This window comes from Humulus lupulus, chromosome 6 (genome assembly GCF_963169125.1).
Source record: "Humulus lupulus chromosome 6, drHumLupu1.1, whole genome shotgun sequence".
NCBI classification, from domain to species: Eukaryota; Viridiplantae; Streptophyta; class Magnoliopsida; order Rosales; family Cannabaceae; genus Humulus; species Humulus lupulus.
In genome coordinates this window covers 48,555,391-48,573,925 of record NC_084798.1, presented here as the reverse complement: position 1 = coordinate 48,573,925, position 18,535 = coordinate 48,555,391, and the positions used below count along the sequence as shown (strand labels likewise).

At 42.2% G+C, this 18,535-nt stretch overlaps 1 non-coding gene across 1 annotated transcript; it reads right to left on the bottom strand.

Moving 5' to 3' along the window:
* Positions 1 to 6,153: 6,153 nt before the first annotated feature.
* LOC133787248 (small nucleolar RNA R71) lies at positions 6,154 to 6,260 on the bottom strand. The gene has a single exon (XR_009872279.1). It is a non-coding gene; the product is annotated as a small nucleolar RNA R71 (small nucleolar RNA).
* Positions 6,261 to 18,535: the final 12,275 nt, after the last annotated feature.

Here is an 18,535-nt window from a genome sequence, read left to right as displayed (position 1 = left end):
GCACGTATATCATAAAACATAAACATAATACTACAAAACATATGACTATAAAACATGCATTATAATGTCCATCATACTTCTTGGGGCTTGCTAGCTAAGCAATCATATGCCCATAAATTTACGGGGCTTAGTTATCTAAATAAGTCATATAAATTTATGGGGCTCGTTATCTAAACAATCATATGCCCAAGGAATAAATTATTGGGACTTGTTATCCAAACAAGTTATATATTTGTTATCTAAACAAATTATGTGATTGTTATCTAAACAATTCATATACCGAAACAACTAAAAACATATTATACATATAACATAAACATATATCAAAACATAAAAGCATATAAAATCTATCCTATTTTCCTTACCAATACAAGGATTTATGAGAACAAGGACGGGATTTGGAACACTCCTAAAACCAACAATAAGAATGTGAGTAATTTTAAAGAAATATATGATAAAGAAATGAACTAAACCACAAAGATGAAACTTACCAACAAGAAACCTTAAGTTCAAAGAACTTAAATACCTAACCAAGAATGGAAACAACGAGTTAGGATTTGAGTAAAGATAACTAAAGGAAACTAAGGAACCATACATAAATGAACTTAAGATTAGGAATACCTTTGAATGTACTAGAACCGAACTACACCTTGATATTGAAAACACACTATAAACCTCACTTCCCAAGTGTTTATAAAGCTTAAGATGATATGCTTTTATCCCAACCCAAGTGTTTATCACTCTATAGTAACCCTAGTAGCTTTAAGGCTCTGAACATAGCTTGAAGAATGAGAAAAATGGTTGGGTACTAGGTCCTATTTATAGAGTTCAAGGTGTGGAAATATCTTCTTTTAGCTTGAATAAAAATAATGAGTATTAATTGAAAAATATTTGAATATTCGTTCAGCAGATGCAGAAGACTCGGTCAAAACGTTCAGAGGCTAGTCAAGAGGTTAGGAAATGAATCAAGCTCGGTTTCAAAATCATTTGAAAATATGGCCCTAGGGCCGATATATCACCTGGCCTTATGTCCCGAGTGCTCGTCGTTTCGTTTGTGTGAAGTTGACGTGTTTTTCGTATTCCCCGTGTGGTGATACATCGGCTTCTATGCTGCGATATATCAGCATACGTGAATATATTAAACACGTAATTGCACTTTTCAGCATAATTTGAATTGATTAATCAGGTTTGACTGAGTAATACGGGATTCCAGCAAGTTCTGGAAGAGTCTAGAGCTTCTAGAAACTTCTATTTTTGAATTATCTACTTAAAATGCTTAAATCCTCAAATAAACAAGATTGTGACAAATGTCATGCTTTTAATGGTCTTGGAAGATTCGAGAGCTTTTCTTGAACTTTCTTTTATTTAAGCTATAATTAAATCCTTAAATAAACATGCACACGACAAGTGTCATGATCTTATTAATTCTATCTAAACCTTATAGTATAATAAATGACATCTTTATAATCAGCTATATTAATCAAACCTTATGTTATAATTAATATTCTTAAACTATAGGTTAAACTTATAAAGTCTATAAGTGTTGCTACGAGTGTTCAACTAAGTCCCAGCTTGAACCAAAATCCACAGTAACTATCATACTATAACTACTACTACTGCTACTACTACTACTGCTGCTGCTGCTACTACTACTACTGCTACTACTGCTACTGCTACTGCTACTACTACTACTACTACTACTACTGCTACTGCTACTGCTACTGCTACTGCTACTGCTACTGCTACTGCTACTGCTACTGCTACTGCTACTGCTACTGCTACTGCTGCTACTGCTACTACTACTGCTACTGCTACTGCTACTGCTACTGCTGCTACTGCTACTGCTACTGCTACTGCTACTGCTACTACTGCTACTGCTACTACTGCTACTACTACTGCTACTGCTACTGCTACTGCTACTGCTACTGCTACTGCTACTGCTACTGCTACTGCTACTACTACTACTACTACTACTACTACTACTACTACTACTACTACTAACTAGCTAAGTAAAGTTCTATGACTCTACAATGTGATCTCCGCAGAAACTTTCGTGCACTTCGTGCATGATTCCACTCATTTATGTCCTAGATACGCACCAAAGATACGGCATGGATAACCCCCGGTGATAGAGTTTTTCATCCATCATTACGTATCTAGGAGCCTGGTACTAAAGTTTCCAGGCGACCGCTTTATCTGCGGGGAACACCCCGTGGTTAAGTAGTGGATGAGAGGACCCATCCAGGACGTGGAGTAATCTATGGCGTTGATCGTGGGGGTCTGAATACTGGGTGCGAGAAGATGGTCGATCGGGACAGGCCCAGAGAGCTCTGCTTCAACATCTATGGCGAACTCTGCCAATGTGTCTACAAACACATTTTGTTCCCTGGGGATTTGGCAGATGAAATATTTCTTGAAGGATTGGAGTAACTTTCGGGCTCGTGTCACATAGGCGGCCACCCTTTCCCCCTTCATTTGGTATTCCCCCGAGAGCTTCCTGACCACCAATTGGGAATCGTTGTAGACTTCTATATTTGTTGCCCCTACTTCCCGAGCCAGACGTAATCCGGCTAACATGGCCTCGTGCTCGGCCTCGTTGTTCGATGCTACAAACTGGAAGTGTAGGCCACTCTGCAACTGATGTCCTTGGGGAGATAGTAAGATGTTCTCGGCCCCGACCCCATTTTCATTTAAGGCTCCATCCACGAAGACCTTCCATAGAGGCGCGGCGGGGTCGACGGGTTCTTCATCTTCAGTGATCCCGGTGCACTTCATGATAAAGTTGGCCAGGGCCTGCCCCTTGATTGAAATCCTGGGGACATATGCAATGTCAAACTGACTAAGCTACATAGCCCACTTTAGGAGTCTCTCTGATGACTCGGGTCTCTGTAATACTTGTCGTAGGGGATGGTTCGTCAATACCTTTATGGCTTGGGCCTCAAATTAAGTCCTTAGCTTCTGGGACGCGATCAATAAAAAAAACGTTAATTTCTTAATTAGCGAGTATCTGGACTCCGCGCCCAAAAACCTTTTGCTCATGTAATAGACTGGGAGCTGGACCTTTCCCTCTTCCCGCACTAGTGCGGCGTTGATGGCGTGTTCGGAAACATCCAGATAAAGGTATAATGGATCCCCATCCACTGGCTTTGCCAAGATTGGTGCTTGGGCCAGGTGTTCCTTCAGCTTTTGGAAGGCCTCTTCACATTCGGCCATCCATTCGAACATCTGGCTTCCGCATAGGATATTATAGAACGGGATGCACTTATCCGTGGACTTTGAGACAAAGCAACTTAGGGCCGCTATTCTTCCCGTCAGGCTCTGAATGTCTTTGTGCTTCTGTGGAGAGGGCATTTCGATCAGCGCTTTGATCTTGTTCGGATTGGCTTCTATTCCTCATGAGCTTACTATGAAGCCTAGGAAATTCCCGGATGCCACGCCAACGGTGCACTTCTTGGGGTTCAGCTTCATCCCATACTTCTGAATGATGGCAAATGCCTCTGTCAAATCATCAGTGTGTCTTTCAGAGGTCTTGGACTTGACCAGCATGTCGTCTATGTAGACCTCTATGTTCCTTCCCAACTGAGCCCAAAACATTCTAGTGACTAGCCTCTGATAAGTGGCTTTGGCGTTCTTGAGCCCAAAGGGCATGACAATGTAGCAGTACACACCTTTGTCTGTCTGGAAGCTGGTGTGTTCCTGGTCTGCTATGTGCATTGATATTTGGTTATATTCGAAGTAGGCGTCCATGAAAATCAACATCTCATACCCGGATGTTGCATCTACCATCTGATCGATCCAAGGCAAAGGGAAACAGTCTTTGGGGCAGGCCTTGTTAAGGTCAGTGAAATCGATGCAAGTTCTCCACGTCCCGTTCGATTTTGGCACCAACACCAAATTGGCCAACCAAACTGGATACAGTGTGATAACTCTATATTTTAGAGTAATTAATTGAGCTTTTGAACTTGAAAATTTAAGTGAAATAGAGTGTTTGTGTTATTATTGTGTGGTTTTAGTCATTTTGTCTTTTAATTTTGTTTTAATTAATGATAACTCTTGTGGAAAATAATGGGATTATGTTCTAAAAATATGGTATTTATTTTGAAGGCAAAAATAAAGGGTCCTTCAAAAGCTTAGTGAAACATGCCCAAGGAAATCATTTTGGAGCTGAAATTCTGGCAATTTGTTGTAGCATCAATCAACTTTGCTGCAGCTAGCAACATAAATTTTGCACACTTGGCAAGTGATTAAATGAGGTGGAGAGACTTGAATAGTGGGAGGATGAGGTGGAAAGGAGCTGAAAATTTCTCAGAAGAAGAGTGGTCCCCACGTGTAGAGAGAGAAAGAAAGGGTTTATACCCTTTTTGAGCCCAAAAAGAAAAGGGGATCATCTTCTATCAAGAAAGATAAAAAAACCCAGCCGCCTATCACCATTGAAGGAGTTTTTCTGCACTTTTGGGAGCTGAAACATCAAGAAAAGAAGAGGAAAAACCTAGAAGAAGAAGACAAAGAATAGAAGATTCTATCATTTTGGCTTGTCTTTCTAAACTCTCTTTTCCTATAATTTTATTTTTCTCATCTTGAACTCTTTCGATAATGTTGAATATATATTGTGGTGATTTGGGTATTTTGACTATGAGCTAATTTGTTTGTGTTAGAGTATTGATGAACCCTAATTTGTAATCAACCCCAAAGTGTTGAATGTTTTATGCAATTTTTCTCTTGTTCGTTTGAGCTATATTTATTGTGCAAACTCTTGCTTAAGAATGATCAACTTAGGTGAGAAACAAGCTAGTTTTAATTCTGGAATGGTTAGAATTAGTGGAAATGCTTGATTGATTCATGTTGATAATTTTTTTATTGATTAGTGGATAACTTAGGGATATTTTATTCACCTTGCAAACTTGAAGGATTTATGCTTGAAATTAAATTTAGCATAGGAGTATTTGAATTTAATTGATGGAACTTTAACATGAGCATTTGGAAAAATGGCATGTGCATTAAAATGGAAATCCTAGTTACAAGAAAACTTTGCTATGAACTTTGTTGCAACATCAGGGGCAAAACTACAAATTAGGGGGATTTTATATGCCTAACTTTTATCATTATATTAATCACAATTTGTCATTTTCTAGCTTTAGTGTTAAAGACCTATTTTAATTCTCTTGTTTAGTTTTTTTTAGTTCAATTAATTAAATCATCAAAAAAAATAATTGTACCCCAAATTTTTTGGTGTTGATTTTTACAATATTTTTTTGGCAATCCTTCAGAAGACGATAAAAATTACTTTCATTATATTACTTGTTTGACGACTGTGTACACTTGCACACACTTAGGAAAATTCGCAACAAGTTTTTGGCGTCGTTGCCGGGAATTGCTTAAAGTCAATTATTGTAAAGTTAATTATCTTGCAATTTGGTTTAATTTTTCTTTTGTGCTAACTTGGGTGATTATCGTGAAAAATTCAGGTTTACATAGTGTATGAGAAAGAATCAAGACCCTGAACTACTTCCCATTGATCCAGAAATCGAGCGCACATTTAGAAGAATGTGAAAGATACAAAAATCAAAAAGGGAAGTAGTAGTGATGGATGCTAAGCAAGGGGCTCAACAGGGAGCCACTCAGAGGGCAGTAAATCTATCAGGAGCTGCTCAAGGGGCGGCAAATCTAGCAGGAGCCACTCATGTTCCACCGGTAAATCTAGCAGGAGCTACTCAAGATCAAGTAGCTCAAGGGGGAGTAGCTGCCAATAATGGTAAAAGTACAGTTATTGTGGCTGATGACAGAGATCGTTCTATCAGGCAATATGCTCTCCCCCTCTTCAATGAGATCAATCCAGGCATCGTTAGACTAGAAATTCAGGCAACACAATTTGAATTAAAGCCAGTCATGTTTCAGATGCTTCAAACTGTGGGCCAATTTAGTGGGATGCCAATAGAGGATCCTCACCTTCCCCTTCGCTTGTTCATTGAAGTGAGTGACTCTTTCAAGCTGCCCAGAGTGACAGAGGATGCCCTGGGACTAAAGTTGTTCCCATACTCCTTGAGAGACAAATCTAGAGCTTGGTTGAACTCTTTGCCATCTGATTCTGTGAATACTTGGCAAAAGTTGGCTGAGCAGTTTTTGTTGAAGTATTTTCCTCCCACTAAAAATGCCAAGCTCCACAATGAGATTACTTCATTTCAAAAAATTGATGAAGAATCTTTATATGAGGCATGGGAGCGGTTTAAGGAGTTGTTGCGCAAATGCCCTCACCATGGCATTCCACATTGCATCCAGATGGAGACCTTCTATAACGGTCTCAACGCTCATACTAGAATGGTGGTTGATGCTTCAGTGAACGAGGCTCTTCTTGCTAAGTCCTATAATGAGGCATATGAAATCCTTGAGAGAATATCCAACAACAACTATCAGTGGCCCACTTCTAGATTGTCTACAAGTAGAAAGGTGGCTGGAATTCATGATGTAGATGCCATCACTTCTTTGGCAGCCCAAGTGTCCTCTATTTCTAATATGCTCAAGACAATAAATATGGGGAAGAATCAATCAATGGGGTAGCCTATGGGGACACAAATGGGGAAAATGGAGAGCATTTCTTGTGTGTATTGTGGTGAGGGTCATACTTTTGACAACTGTCCTTCCAATCCAGCAGTTGTGTGTTACATGGGGAACCAGAATAGGAATGGTCCTTATTCTAATTCATACAATCCATCATGGAGGCAACATCCCAATTTTTCATGGAGTACTCAAGGAGCTGGCCCTAGCAATCCTTCTATGCCTCCAAGACCAAATTTTCCACCAGGTTACCCCCCATAAGCACCACAACAACAAGCAATGCAATCTAGCTCTCTTGAGAACATGCTGAAGGAATATATAGTGAAGAATGAAGCCATGATTCAAAGCCAGGCGGCTTCATTGAGGAACTTAGAAAACCAAGTTGGGCAACTAGCTAATAAGCATAGAAATAGACCCCATGGTACACTGCCAAGTGATACCGAGAATCCAAGGTATGTGGGCAAGGAACATTGTAAAGTCGTCACTTTGAGGAGTGGGAAAGAGTTGGAGAAGGACAAGACCAATTCTGGGCATGAGGGTGAGCCCTCTTCAATCCAAATAAATGAGGAATTCCAAAAAGATGCTGAACTTCCTAGTGCACAAAAATCTGCCTCTACACAGAATATTGCAGGGATGCCGCAGCATTGTCACCCAGAAAGTCCAATTTCAAAGCAGCCACCTCCATTTCCTCAACATTTTCAGAAGCAAAAGTTGGATTCTCAATTTAAGAAGTTCCTAGATATGTTGAAGCAGTTTCATATCAACATCCCACTTGTAGAGGCACTTGAGCAAATGCCTAACTATATGAAATTCATGAAAGATGATCTTACAAGGAAGAGAGGTTAAGAGATTTTGAAACCATGGCTCTAACCAAAGAGTGTAGTTCATTTCTTCAAGACAAGTTTCCACCAAAGTTGAAGGATCCTGGGAGTTTCACTATTCCTTGTACTATTGGAGATACTTATTGTGGGATGGCTTTATGCGATCTGGATGCCAACATTAACTTGATGCCAATGTTGTTTTCAAGCAATTGGGGATTGGAGAAGTTAGGTCTACTACAATTACTCTTCAACTTGCAGATAGATCTCTTGTGCATCCAGATGGGAAGATTGAAGATGTATTGGTGAGGGTAGATAAATTCATATTCCCTGCTGATTTTATTATGCTAGACTATGAGGCGGATAGAGAGGTGCCCATTATCTTGGGGAGGCCATTTCTTGGGACAGGAAGAACTTTAATAGATGTGCAGAAGGGGGAGCTGACTATGAGGGTCCAAGATGAAAATGTGACTTTTAATGTTTTTAATGCTATGAGATTTCCTGATGAAGTTGAGGAATGCTTTGTGGTTTCAGTGGTAGATTCTTTGGCATCAAGGGAGTTTGAGACTAGTAATGTTGATGATTCAGTAGAGAGGTTATTGCTGTTTGATTCACACAATGATGAAGATGAGGAGGAGTACTTAGCTTGGTTGGAGGCTAATTCTCAAGGGTTAACAATAAGAGGTCGATTTGATTCATTGGAGTTGTCTTCTAGGGAGTTCAAAGCTCCTAAACCATCCATTGAAGAGCCACCTGAGTTGGAGTTGAAAGTCTTGCCATCACATTTGCGATATGCCTACTTGGGTCCATCATCCACTTTATCTGCCATTATTTCAACGGAGTTGAATCATGATCAAGAAGAAAAGTTTCTCGAAGTGTTGAGAAAGTTCAAAAAGGCCATTGGGTGGACTATTGCAGATATTCAAGGTATTAGTCCTTCTTTGTGTATGCATAAGATCTTGCTTGAAGACAGTAAAAAAATTTCTATTGAGGGGCAAAGAAGACTAAATCCTATCATGAAATAAGTAGTGAAGAAAGAAATCATCAAGTGGTTGGATGCTGGAATTATATATCCTATCTCTGACAGTTCATGGGTGAGACCTGTACAGTGTGTACCTAAGAAGGGTGGGATCACAGTGGTAAAGAATGAAGACAATGAGTTGATTCCTACTAGAACTGTGACTGGATGGAGGATTTTCATGGACTACAGGAAGCTAAAAAAGACCACTAGGAAGGATCATTTTCCTCTTCCTTTCATTGATCAGATGCTAGACAGACTTGCTGAGAGAGAGTACTATTGCTTTCTTGATGGGTACTCTGGTTACAATCAGATAGTAGTGGCCCCAGAAGATTAGCACAAGGCTACATTCACTTTCCCCTATGGTACCTTTGCATTTAGAAGAATGCTCTTCGGTTTGTGCAATGCTCCTGCTACGTTTCAGCAATGTATGATGGCTATCTTTACTGATATGGTTGAGCAATTTCTAGAGGTGTTCATGGATGATTTTTCAGTCTTCGGGGATTCTTATGATGATTGTCTGAATAACTTGTCTAAGGTGTTGAAGAGATGTGAAGAGACAAACCTAGTCCTTAACTGGGAAAAGTGTCACTTCATGGTTAAGGAAGGTATTGTTTTGGAGCATAAGGTATCTAAGCAAGGGATTGAAGTTGATAAGGAAAAAATTGAAGTCATTGAGAAGCTACCACCTCATAATTCAGTAAAGAACATTATGAGCTTTCTTGGGCATGTCGGTTTCCATAGAAGGTTCATCAAAGACTTCTCTAAGATCTCCAAACCACTTTGCAATCTTTTAGAGAAGGATACACCTTTCCATTTCGGTGGAGCATGTTTGAAGGCTTTTCAAGAGTTGAAAGAGAGATTAATTTCAGCCCCTATCATTATTGCACCGGATTGGAGTTTGCCCTTTGAATTGATGTGTGATGCTAGAGATTATGTCGTTGGGGCTGTGATGGGGTAGTGAAGGAACAAGGCATTTCACTCTATTTATTATGCCAGCTGCACTTTGACAAGAGCTCAATTGAATTACACTATAACTGAGAAGGAGCTACTAGCCATTGTCTTTACTTTTGACAAGTTTCGCTCCTATCTTGTGGGAATTAAAGTGATTTTCTACACTGATCACTCAGCCATAAAGTATTTGATTGCCAAGAAGGATGCAAAGCCAAGATTGATTTGGTGGGTGCTTTTGCTTCAAGAGTTTTATGTTGAGATTCAAGATAGAAAAGGGGTAGAAAATCAAGTGGCTGACCATTTATCAAGAATGGAGTGTGAAGAAGATTTCAACTCTCTTGTCCCCATCAAAGAAACATTCCCCGATGAAAAAGTGTTTGGGGTCAACCATTCTCATGAGCTTCCTTGGTTTGCTGATTTTGCTAATTATTTGGCTTGTGGGTTGATGCCACCAGAGATGACTAGCCAACAAAGGAAGAAATTCTTGCATTATGTGAAGTCTTATTTTTGGGAGGAGCCATTTCTATTTAAGCAATGTGCAGATCAGATGATTAGAGATGTTTTTCTGGACATGAGGTAAAGGGTATTATGTTTCATTGTCATTCATCGCCCTGTGGTGGTCATTTTGGGGGAGCACGTACTGCCGCCAAACTTTTACAATCTGGTTTCTTTTGGCCTTCTCTATTTAAGGATGCTCATGCTTATGCCGCTAGTTGTGATCGTTGCCAAAGGGTTGGAAGCATCTCAAGAAGACATGAAATGCCTCTAACTAATATACTAGAAGTTGAATTGTTTGATATTTGGGGGATTGATTTCATGGGCCCTTTCCTACCCTCATATGGAAACTTTTATATCTTGGTGGTTGTTGATTATGTCTCTAAGTGGGTTGAAGCCGCTGTCTATCCGACTAATGATTCCAAGGTGGTCATGAGGTTCTTACACAACCATATTTTCACTATATTTGGCACTCCAAGGGGTATCATAAGTGATGAGGGAACCCATTTTGTGAACAAAGTGTTGGCTAGTTTATTGGGTAAGTATAGTGTGAAACATAAAGTGGCTACGGCATACCACCCTCAAACCAATGGCCAAGCGGAATTGTCTAATAGAGAAATAAAGGATGTGCTTGAAAAGGTGGTGAATCTGAATCGCGAGGACTGGTCTAAGAGGTTGGATGATGCTTTATGGGCCTATCGAGCGACATTCAAAACTCCATTGGGGATGTCTCCTTATCACCTAGTGTTTGGAAAAGCACGTCACTTGCCAGTGGAACTTGAGCACCGTTCTTATTGGGCTATTCAAACAATCAACATGGATTTGCAACTTGCAAGAGAAAGGAGAATGTTGCAGTTAAATGAATTAGAAGAGATGCGCTTATTCTCTTATGAAAATGCCAAACTTTACAAGGAGAAAACAAAAAGGTGGCACGACAAGCATATTCAGCCAAGGGTGTTTGAAGAAGGCCAACAAGTTTTTCTCTTTAACTCGCATTTGAAACTATTCCCAGGCAAGCTCAAGTCAAGATGGTCGGGCCCATTTTTGGTGGTTAAGGTGTATCCTTATGGAACAGTGGAATTGCGTGAAGAAGGCTCCGGAAGAGAATTCAAGGTTAATGGCAAAAGGATCAAGCATTATTGGGGAGGTGAGGTTGAGCAAAACAAGTGCTCAATCTCTTTGGATGATCCTTGAAGAACATGTAAAATCTTGGGTTGCTGTGGAACTTGGAGATTTAATTGTAGAACAACCCAAGCTTTATATAAATGTATATTATGAAAAATATATATATGAAAAAAAAAAAAGATATGAAAAAATATATATATGTATATAATACATTTCCTTGAGACTTTGATTTTTTATGGTTAAATGTGTTCATGGTTGCAGAAAAAATGGAATCAAAAAAGGGGTTGCAAAGTTTGGATGATACAACATCAAATTTGGGCTTGCTCTCTGACTTGTTGTTGCTGCAGCAAAGTTCCATGATGTTACAACATCAATTTTGGGCTTGCTCTCTGACTTGATGTTGCTGCAGCAAAGTTCTATGATGTTACAACATCAAATTTGGGCTTGCTCTCTAACTTGTTGTTGCTGCAGCAAAGTTCTATGAGGTTACAACATCAATTATGGGCTTGCTCTCTGACTTGTTATGATGTTACAACAAAGTTGTTAAAACACAAGAAAAGTAAAATTTCGGCAAAAATCACATGCCCAAAGCTCTAGTCTATTTTTGAAACCCTAATTTCATCATCTTCCCCTTCCCCTTCTCTCTATAATCAACCCAGCCGCAGCCACCTTCCAGCCATCTCTCAAAACCCGTAAGCCCACACCACCATCACCCAACCCCATCGCCACCTGAACCACGGCCCCACCTGAACCCACCTCCCAAACCCACGAACCCCGCCCACCACCTCCCAGCAATCTTCGCCTCCCACGATCCACCAGCCCGACACCCACAGTCGCCCCCGATCCACCAGCCCGACGCCTCAACGCACAACCACCAAGAACCCCATCAACTCGAACCCACCAAGATCATCGCCCACCCAAACCCGCGACCCACAGCCACCTCCCAGCCATTCCCAAACCCATCGCTGCAACCCACCTAGCTCCGATCTCACAACCAATAGCCCTGATCTCCCAAACCTGTGACCCACAGCCACCTCCCAGTCATTCCCAAACCCATCACCGCAACCCACCTAGCTCCAATCTCACAATCACCCAACCCCGTCGCCACATAAACCCACACCCCATCTCATCGCCACAGACCAACCAACACAACCACCCGATCTCACCACCTCCCTCCAAGCTCTAACCCATTCCAACTCTCACTCCATCTTGGCTCTCACTTGCCCATTCACAATCAAGATTTGGTAGCTCCTTGGATTGTTCTTCATTGGGGTCTCAAGAAATTTTTGCACCAACAAAGTGCATTCAAAAGGGTATCCTGCTCCTCCAAGGTACTATATTACTCTTGTTTTCTCACTTTGGGCATTACAATTCACTGTGGCTGTTGGAATTTTTTTATTGAGCATTATGCCTAGAAGTAAGCAGGTAGCAAATAGAAAGAAAATTCTAGTGGCAAATGAATAATCTGTTATTGAAAAGTATATATCCCCGAGGGCTGCCGAAAAATTTTGAAAACTTGTCGGGCGTGATATTTGGTTTCAGAGAGCATTCCCCACTATTGGAAATCCGAATTATCTGACCACTGTGATTAACAATCGAGGGTGGCTTAATTTTTTTACAGCACCTCACGAGGCTGTCGTTCCTTGGGTCAAAGAATTCTATGCCAACTTTGTGTCACAGAAATTGAGACAAGTCACGGTCTGGGGCAAGCAAGTTAGTTATGCACCTCAGGACATCAATGTTGTTTTTGGGTTGCCTAATATTGATGCAGCTGAGTATGGAGACGTTGCCCCTAACCAAAGTGATGCGGAACTTGCCAATATATTGACAGAAGTTACTTTGACGGGAACACAATGGAATATTTTGCCGAAATTTGGAGCTCATACTATTCCCCACACTTCCTTAATGACTCCTGCTCGTGTATGGAATCATTTCATCAAAACCAACATGTTTCCCACAACTCATGACACCTCAGTCAACAAAGATCGTGTCGTCCTACTTTTCAGCATTTTGACTGGCCTATCAATTAATGTGGGGGAGCTCATTTCAGAAGAGATCGTCACCTTGGGTGTTATCAAGAACAAGAGATCATTATTTTTTTCCCACATTGATCACTGCCTTGTGCGCAACACTGGTGTGCCCCTAGCTCCGAATGATGAACGGCGTCACTCTCCCGATTACATTGATGCCCATACAATTCGGAAGGTTACCAAAGTTATTTCCATTTAGAGAGAGCGGGCCTCGACCTCTGCCCCACCGATGTCATCTGACCATGACTCTGCTATGCCTCCGAACCCCACTGTCGCTGAACTTTATGCCACTCAGCAGACAATGCTTAGTATGATGCATCATATGGAGGCCCAGCAGCACACCTATTGGGGATATGTGCACCAACATGACAATGTATTGCGTCACTCTTTTCGGCCCAACGAGCTTTTCCCAGAGTTTCTTGAGGTCGTAATGGAGTGGTGGCATAAGGGAGAGCACTGTCCTCAGTGCACAAAAACAACAGAAAAAAACAGATAACACAATACAGAACAGAACAGAGAATGAAAAGGAGGCTAGAAAATAAATAAACTTCCTCTACTCACCATCCTTCTCTTCGTCCGAAGAGGCAAGCACAACGGATGGTATTTTGGGGGTGTTGTTTATAACTGTTTTGTGTTGTTTTAATTTCTTTTATGTTTCTTAAGTTTTAGGTATTCTTAAGTTTGAAGTCTTGAGTCTTGAGTCTAGTTATAATGGAATCAATTCTTCTAATGGTTGTGTTTAAGTGTGGAATGGCTCGATGATAAATTGTCAGAAAACAAAATTGCATCATTGGTTAACTCTTGTGTATGAGCGAGCCTTTAGTACTTAAAGTTTTTGGTGCTAATTCAACCATAGTGAGAATGTGTCCCAATTAAGTGTGCATAGTTTGACCATGAAATCTCTCACTCTAGATTAAACTAAGTATTCATGAAGGTTTAAGTTTTTAGAATTGGCTTGATAGTTCCCTTGAGGCGAAATCCTAGGAGGCTTAGTGATTTAGAGAGGATTTAGGCAATTTTCTTGGATCATTTGAGCTTTTCGTGCCTACCTCGAAATTACTATCCATAGTGACCCAACTTTGAGCTTATTGGCCTATTTTGTTCATATAACCTCTAATTGATAGCCAATCCCACTTTTGAATGTCCCATTTTTATTTCTCACCAAACCTTAAGCCTAGTTTGTCTTGGATATTATTTTAGTTAAGTTTGGGGGAAGTGAAGAAAGGGTATCTTGGTTATTTGGGGGTGTTCATATTTTTTAATTAATGCACTTATATGCTCAAATTTGTTAAGTGTGTTTATGTTTTATTATCTCCAATGTCTTATTTTCACTTTATTGCTTTTAAGCTGCCTCGTTTTCTTATTATTTAAAAAAATATATATATATATAAAAAAACAATAGAAAATGACAAAAAATTGGAAAAAAAAATAGAAAAGAAAATAGAGATATTGTTGATGGTGAGAACTCTTCAACGAAGTTAAGTTAGAAAAATCAAAGTCTATTGCTTATCAATGAAAAACTTCAACAGTGTAATCAGAAACTTAGAAAATAGTTGCAGAAGAAAAATGGGGAAAAGAACTTGTATTCCTTTGTTGTCTCAAGCTATAGTGTTTTTTCCAACCCCCCTCAATATTGAAGAGGGGTTCCCTTTATAGTAGGCTCTAATGGCCCCTGATACATTGTGGTCCAGGGGACCAGATTGTACACAAGTACATTGTCAGGAGAGGGTATCAGGTGTAGTGGTGTTGGGAGAGTGGTGGTTGGCTCTGGCGCATGTTAGAGGCATGGAGGTGGCGCTACCACTCCTCATACTCCCCCCTACCACCACTACTTGTCGGGTACAGGTGTTAGGTCTGTGCCTTAATCCTTGCAGGCATGTACCTACCTATCTAGAGGTACCTTGTTCGTACTTCTTGTCTCTTGTGGGCTACCTTGAACAACATACTTGGTTGGCCTTCTGTATTCTAACCCGGTACCAAATCATCGCGGGGTATTTCCTCTATCTGTGAGTTAATCCTCCCCTTACACATATTCATGGAGATCCAGACTTTGTACCCCGTAAGAGGTCCCAATTGGCTAACTGGAAAAGGTGTACCTCGTTGGTGGCCCCAACCTCAGCAAGTGATGTAGGGCCTTTTCAACGAGATGGGTGGTGCATGCAATGAGGCTAGTGAGATCTCGTGTGGACGTGGGAAGGAGAGACCATGGCCTCTTTCATGGATGCTCAAAGGTGAGGTTCAATGTTTCTCATGGACGTAGGAAGGTCCTGGCGCCTTATGCACTCGTGAGGCGTGAGGCGCCATATGCACCTGTGAGGCAACATGGGCGCGAGGCGCTACATGTACCCGCGAGGCACCCTATGCATCCGTGAGGTGCGAGGCGCCATGGGCGTCCGAGGCGATGCGGCCTCGCGAGGCGTTTATGAGGCATCAGGGGCACGCGAGACCCATGTGGGCGTGCAAGGCGACGAGGCTCGCGAGGCGCCTGGGGCGCGCGAGACCCATGTGGGCGTGTGAGGTGACGAGGCTCGTGAGACGCCTGGGGCGCACAAGACGCTTGTGGGTATCCGAGGTGAAGTGGTCATTTTGAGCAAGGTTGATCCGCGCAAGGCGCACCCAGAGTGAGCTCGCCCTAGGCAGCTGGTATTGAGTGAGGCTTATGCATTATTAGCCTATGCTTCATTTCATATCTCCACCCTCATAGTGTTTGAGCACTGCTTCAAGGGATCAAAAGGACTTCAGACATGGTTGCTTTGGACTTCCTAGGGACCTTAGACATGAGATGTGGGTCTTTTACGAGTGTAGAATTTTCAGCACCCACACTTGCCCCCAGTCTAGGAGAGGACCTTTAGGTGCTCTGGTATACTTTTCTCTTTGGTTCTTATAAATAGGCCTCCAAAGCATAGGTGGTGTGTGTGATGATCCTTGTGATTTCTTGAGATTGAACGTGAGCCTATCGTTTTGCCTCGTGGATCCCAATGTAGATGACAAGCTCCCTTCTTGGCCCTTGACCAGTCCTTTGGTTCGATGGTTAAGATGAGCCTGTGGCTCCTATAAATAAGCCTTCATATCTAGCCTATTATTTACTCCTTACCTCTTCAGCTTAGTGGTTTTGGGATCCTTGCTCCTTTCAAGAGGCAAGGGGTTCAATCCCCCACAACCTCACTTTTGATATCTTTTTTTTTCTATTTGAGTTCATTTCTTGTATGTCTATATCCATACACGTACTCGAGGACTAAACACCTTTTTCCTTTGTTTTTGCAGATGCGTACTTTCGACCCTTTGCTTTTCTTCGACTGTGACGGTGCTTTTGGCCCTCGACCTCCTTTTGACCACGACAGTGCCCAATTTTACTTGCTTGAGATATAATTTCTTTCTCCCTTATGTTTATTGGGTCTAAATTAGCACCACTCAGGATGGGGTACTTTGGCCAGAGCGCGTCGTGAGTTAACCCAGTTACATGCCCTCATTCATACCCCGTAGTTGGTCATTTAGAGCGCTTGTGCCTAGAGGTTTTAAGCCCATTCCCTTTGTGCTTTGTAGCAATCCTCTCATTTATACGTGAACCCTATTTACTTACGAGACGAGGTCCCATGGCATGTGAAGGATCATCCGGTGCTCCTTCGGAGGTCAAGTTTGTAGACTTATCTTCATACTCGGAGTCCCCCAAAGACAACCTCCACCAAGACAACAACACCTTGAGGCAGGCCCGTATTCGTCATCTTGAGCACATGGCTGAACTTAGACGTAAAATCTAGGTGGTAGAGAGCGAAATAGACTCAATTCTAAGGGGAGACGAAGTATCTTTCCCCCTTGACCTTAACGACCATAAATCGAATCTTAGGGTGACCCTTTTAGATTTGCAGATGGAGTTGGAGTTTATGGAGGGAAATCTCCCGCCTGAGCCTCCTACCCTGTTTTCCCCTAATGACTGTCATAGGGCCATCCCGTCTTCTCCTCAACCCTTGTTCTCGGTCTACCCTTGCTTAGCGCTTTCACACTCGGTGCCTCGGTGGAAGACCCTTGCTAGGAAGAAAAATGGAGGGTAAAGTGCCATGTTTCTACCTCACCTTTTTCTTTTGGTTTTGAAGATATGTCGAAGAGAGTACGGCGATAGGTAGCCCCTGAGCAACAAGAATTTGGTTCCATGTTTGCATCTACTCTGGTGTCCCACGTGTCCGAGAACAAACTACTAGAATTAGCACAGAAATAATATGTTGGCCCGGAGTACAAGTTGTATGTTCCTTCGAACAAGTGTTGGGCTGATAACCCTACTCATGGCTTTGTGACCATGAGTGAGCACATCTTAAAGGTGGGCGGTACAATCCCATTACACCCATTTTTCCTCATGGTTCTCAACCATTTCGACATTGCTCCGCTCCAGTTGGCACCCAACAGCTGACTGACTTTGAGCTGCCTCTTTATGGCGTATATGGAGCATAACAGGCACGCTCCCTCGGCTCGTGCATTACATGTACAACCTCATGCCCACCCCTAGATCCAAAGGCTTTTATTTCCTGCAGAAAGCCAATTCTAATGTCACCTTGATAGAGGGTTCTGTGTCCAACCCAGGGACCTGGAAGCAGGACTTCTTCTTTGTGAAAGGTCCCATTTCTGTTCGTGAGCACTTTCGCTCAGCTCCTAGTAATTACTTCAAGTTTTTTTTCTTTTTTTTTATTTTGAACTTACTGTTTTCGAACTTACGTTCATATTGGAAACTGTGTTGATTGCACAGAAAACTTCATCGTTCCCAGCATTTCTAAGTCGGAGGCGGTGAGCAAACTTCTCGACGCTAACCCTGCCGAGAACATGGTTGCCCGTCTCTTTACCGTGACCAACCTCAACCGCTACAACCTATCCGAGGTTTCGAAGCCTATGTTGCTGTGGCATATTTCTGAGCAGAAGAAAAATGCTGTTTTGGCTTAACCTCACTCGAATGGGGGTGAGGCAGAGTGTGTACCGGAGGGGGTCTCCCCAGGACACAAGAAACCTCGCGCGATCATCTCTATCTCCCACGGGGTGCCCTCCTTTAGCCCCTACAGACCATGACATGGCCTCCCACTCTCACGATCAACAGGCCATGCCGAGGGGCTTCGTATGTCCCTATTCTAAGGACTATAATGCTTTTCCTCGGGCTTCCCTCAATCTTGGTCCATCTGGGGCTCATTTTTCTGATCCTCATGTGCCCTCTCCTCCTTCGGTGAGCAGGTCATCTCTCCCTACCTAGCCAGGCGCCCTGGCTCGGAGGAGGCGCCTAGGGTGGGCCGCATGGAGACCTCTTATGGGCAATGGTATGTACAGGTCGCCACGGATCTTCCTGAGGGTGATTGGAGAGGTCTTGGGAGTTTCTCCATGTCGGAGCTTGGGGAGACTCTTGTGTGCTCCGCCACTTGGGTGAGTTCATGCACCTTACATCGGCCTTACCCCTTTTCTCTCTCTTTTTTTTTTTTTGCTTATCATCGTTATTGTTATTTTTCTTGTGCAGACTTATACAGTGGCTCAACGATTTGCCGACTCGGCTCAGGACCTCTCCGCGTCGAATG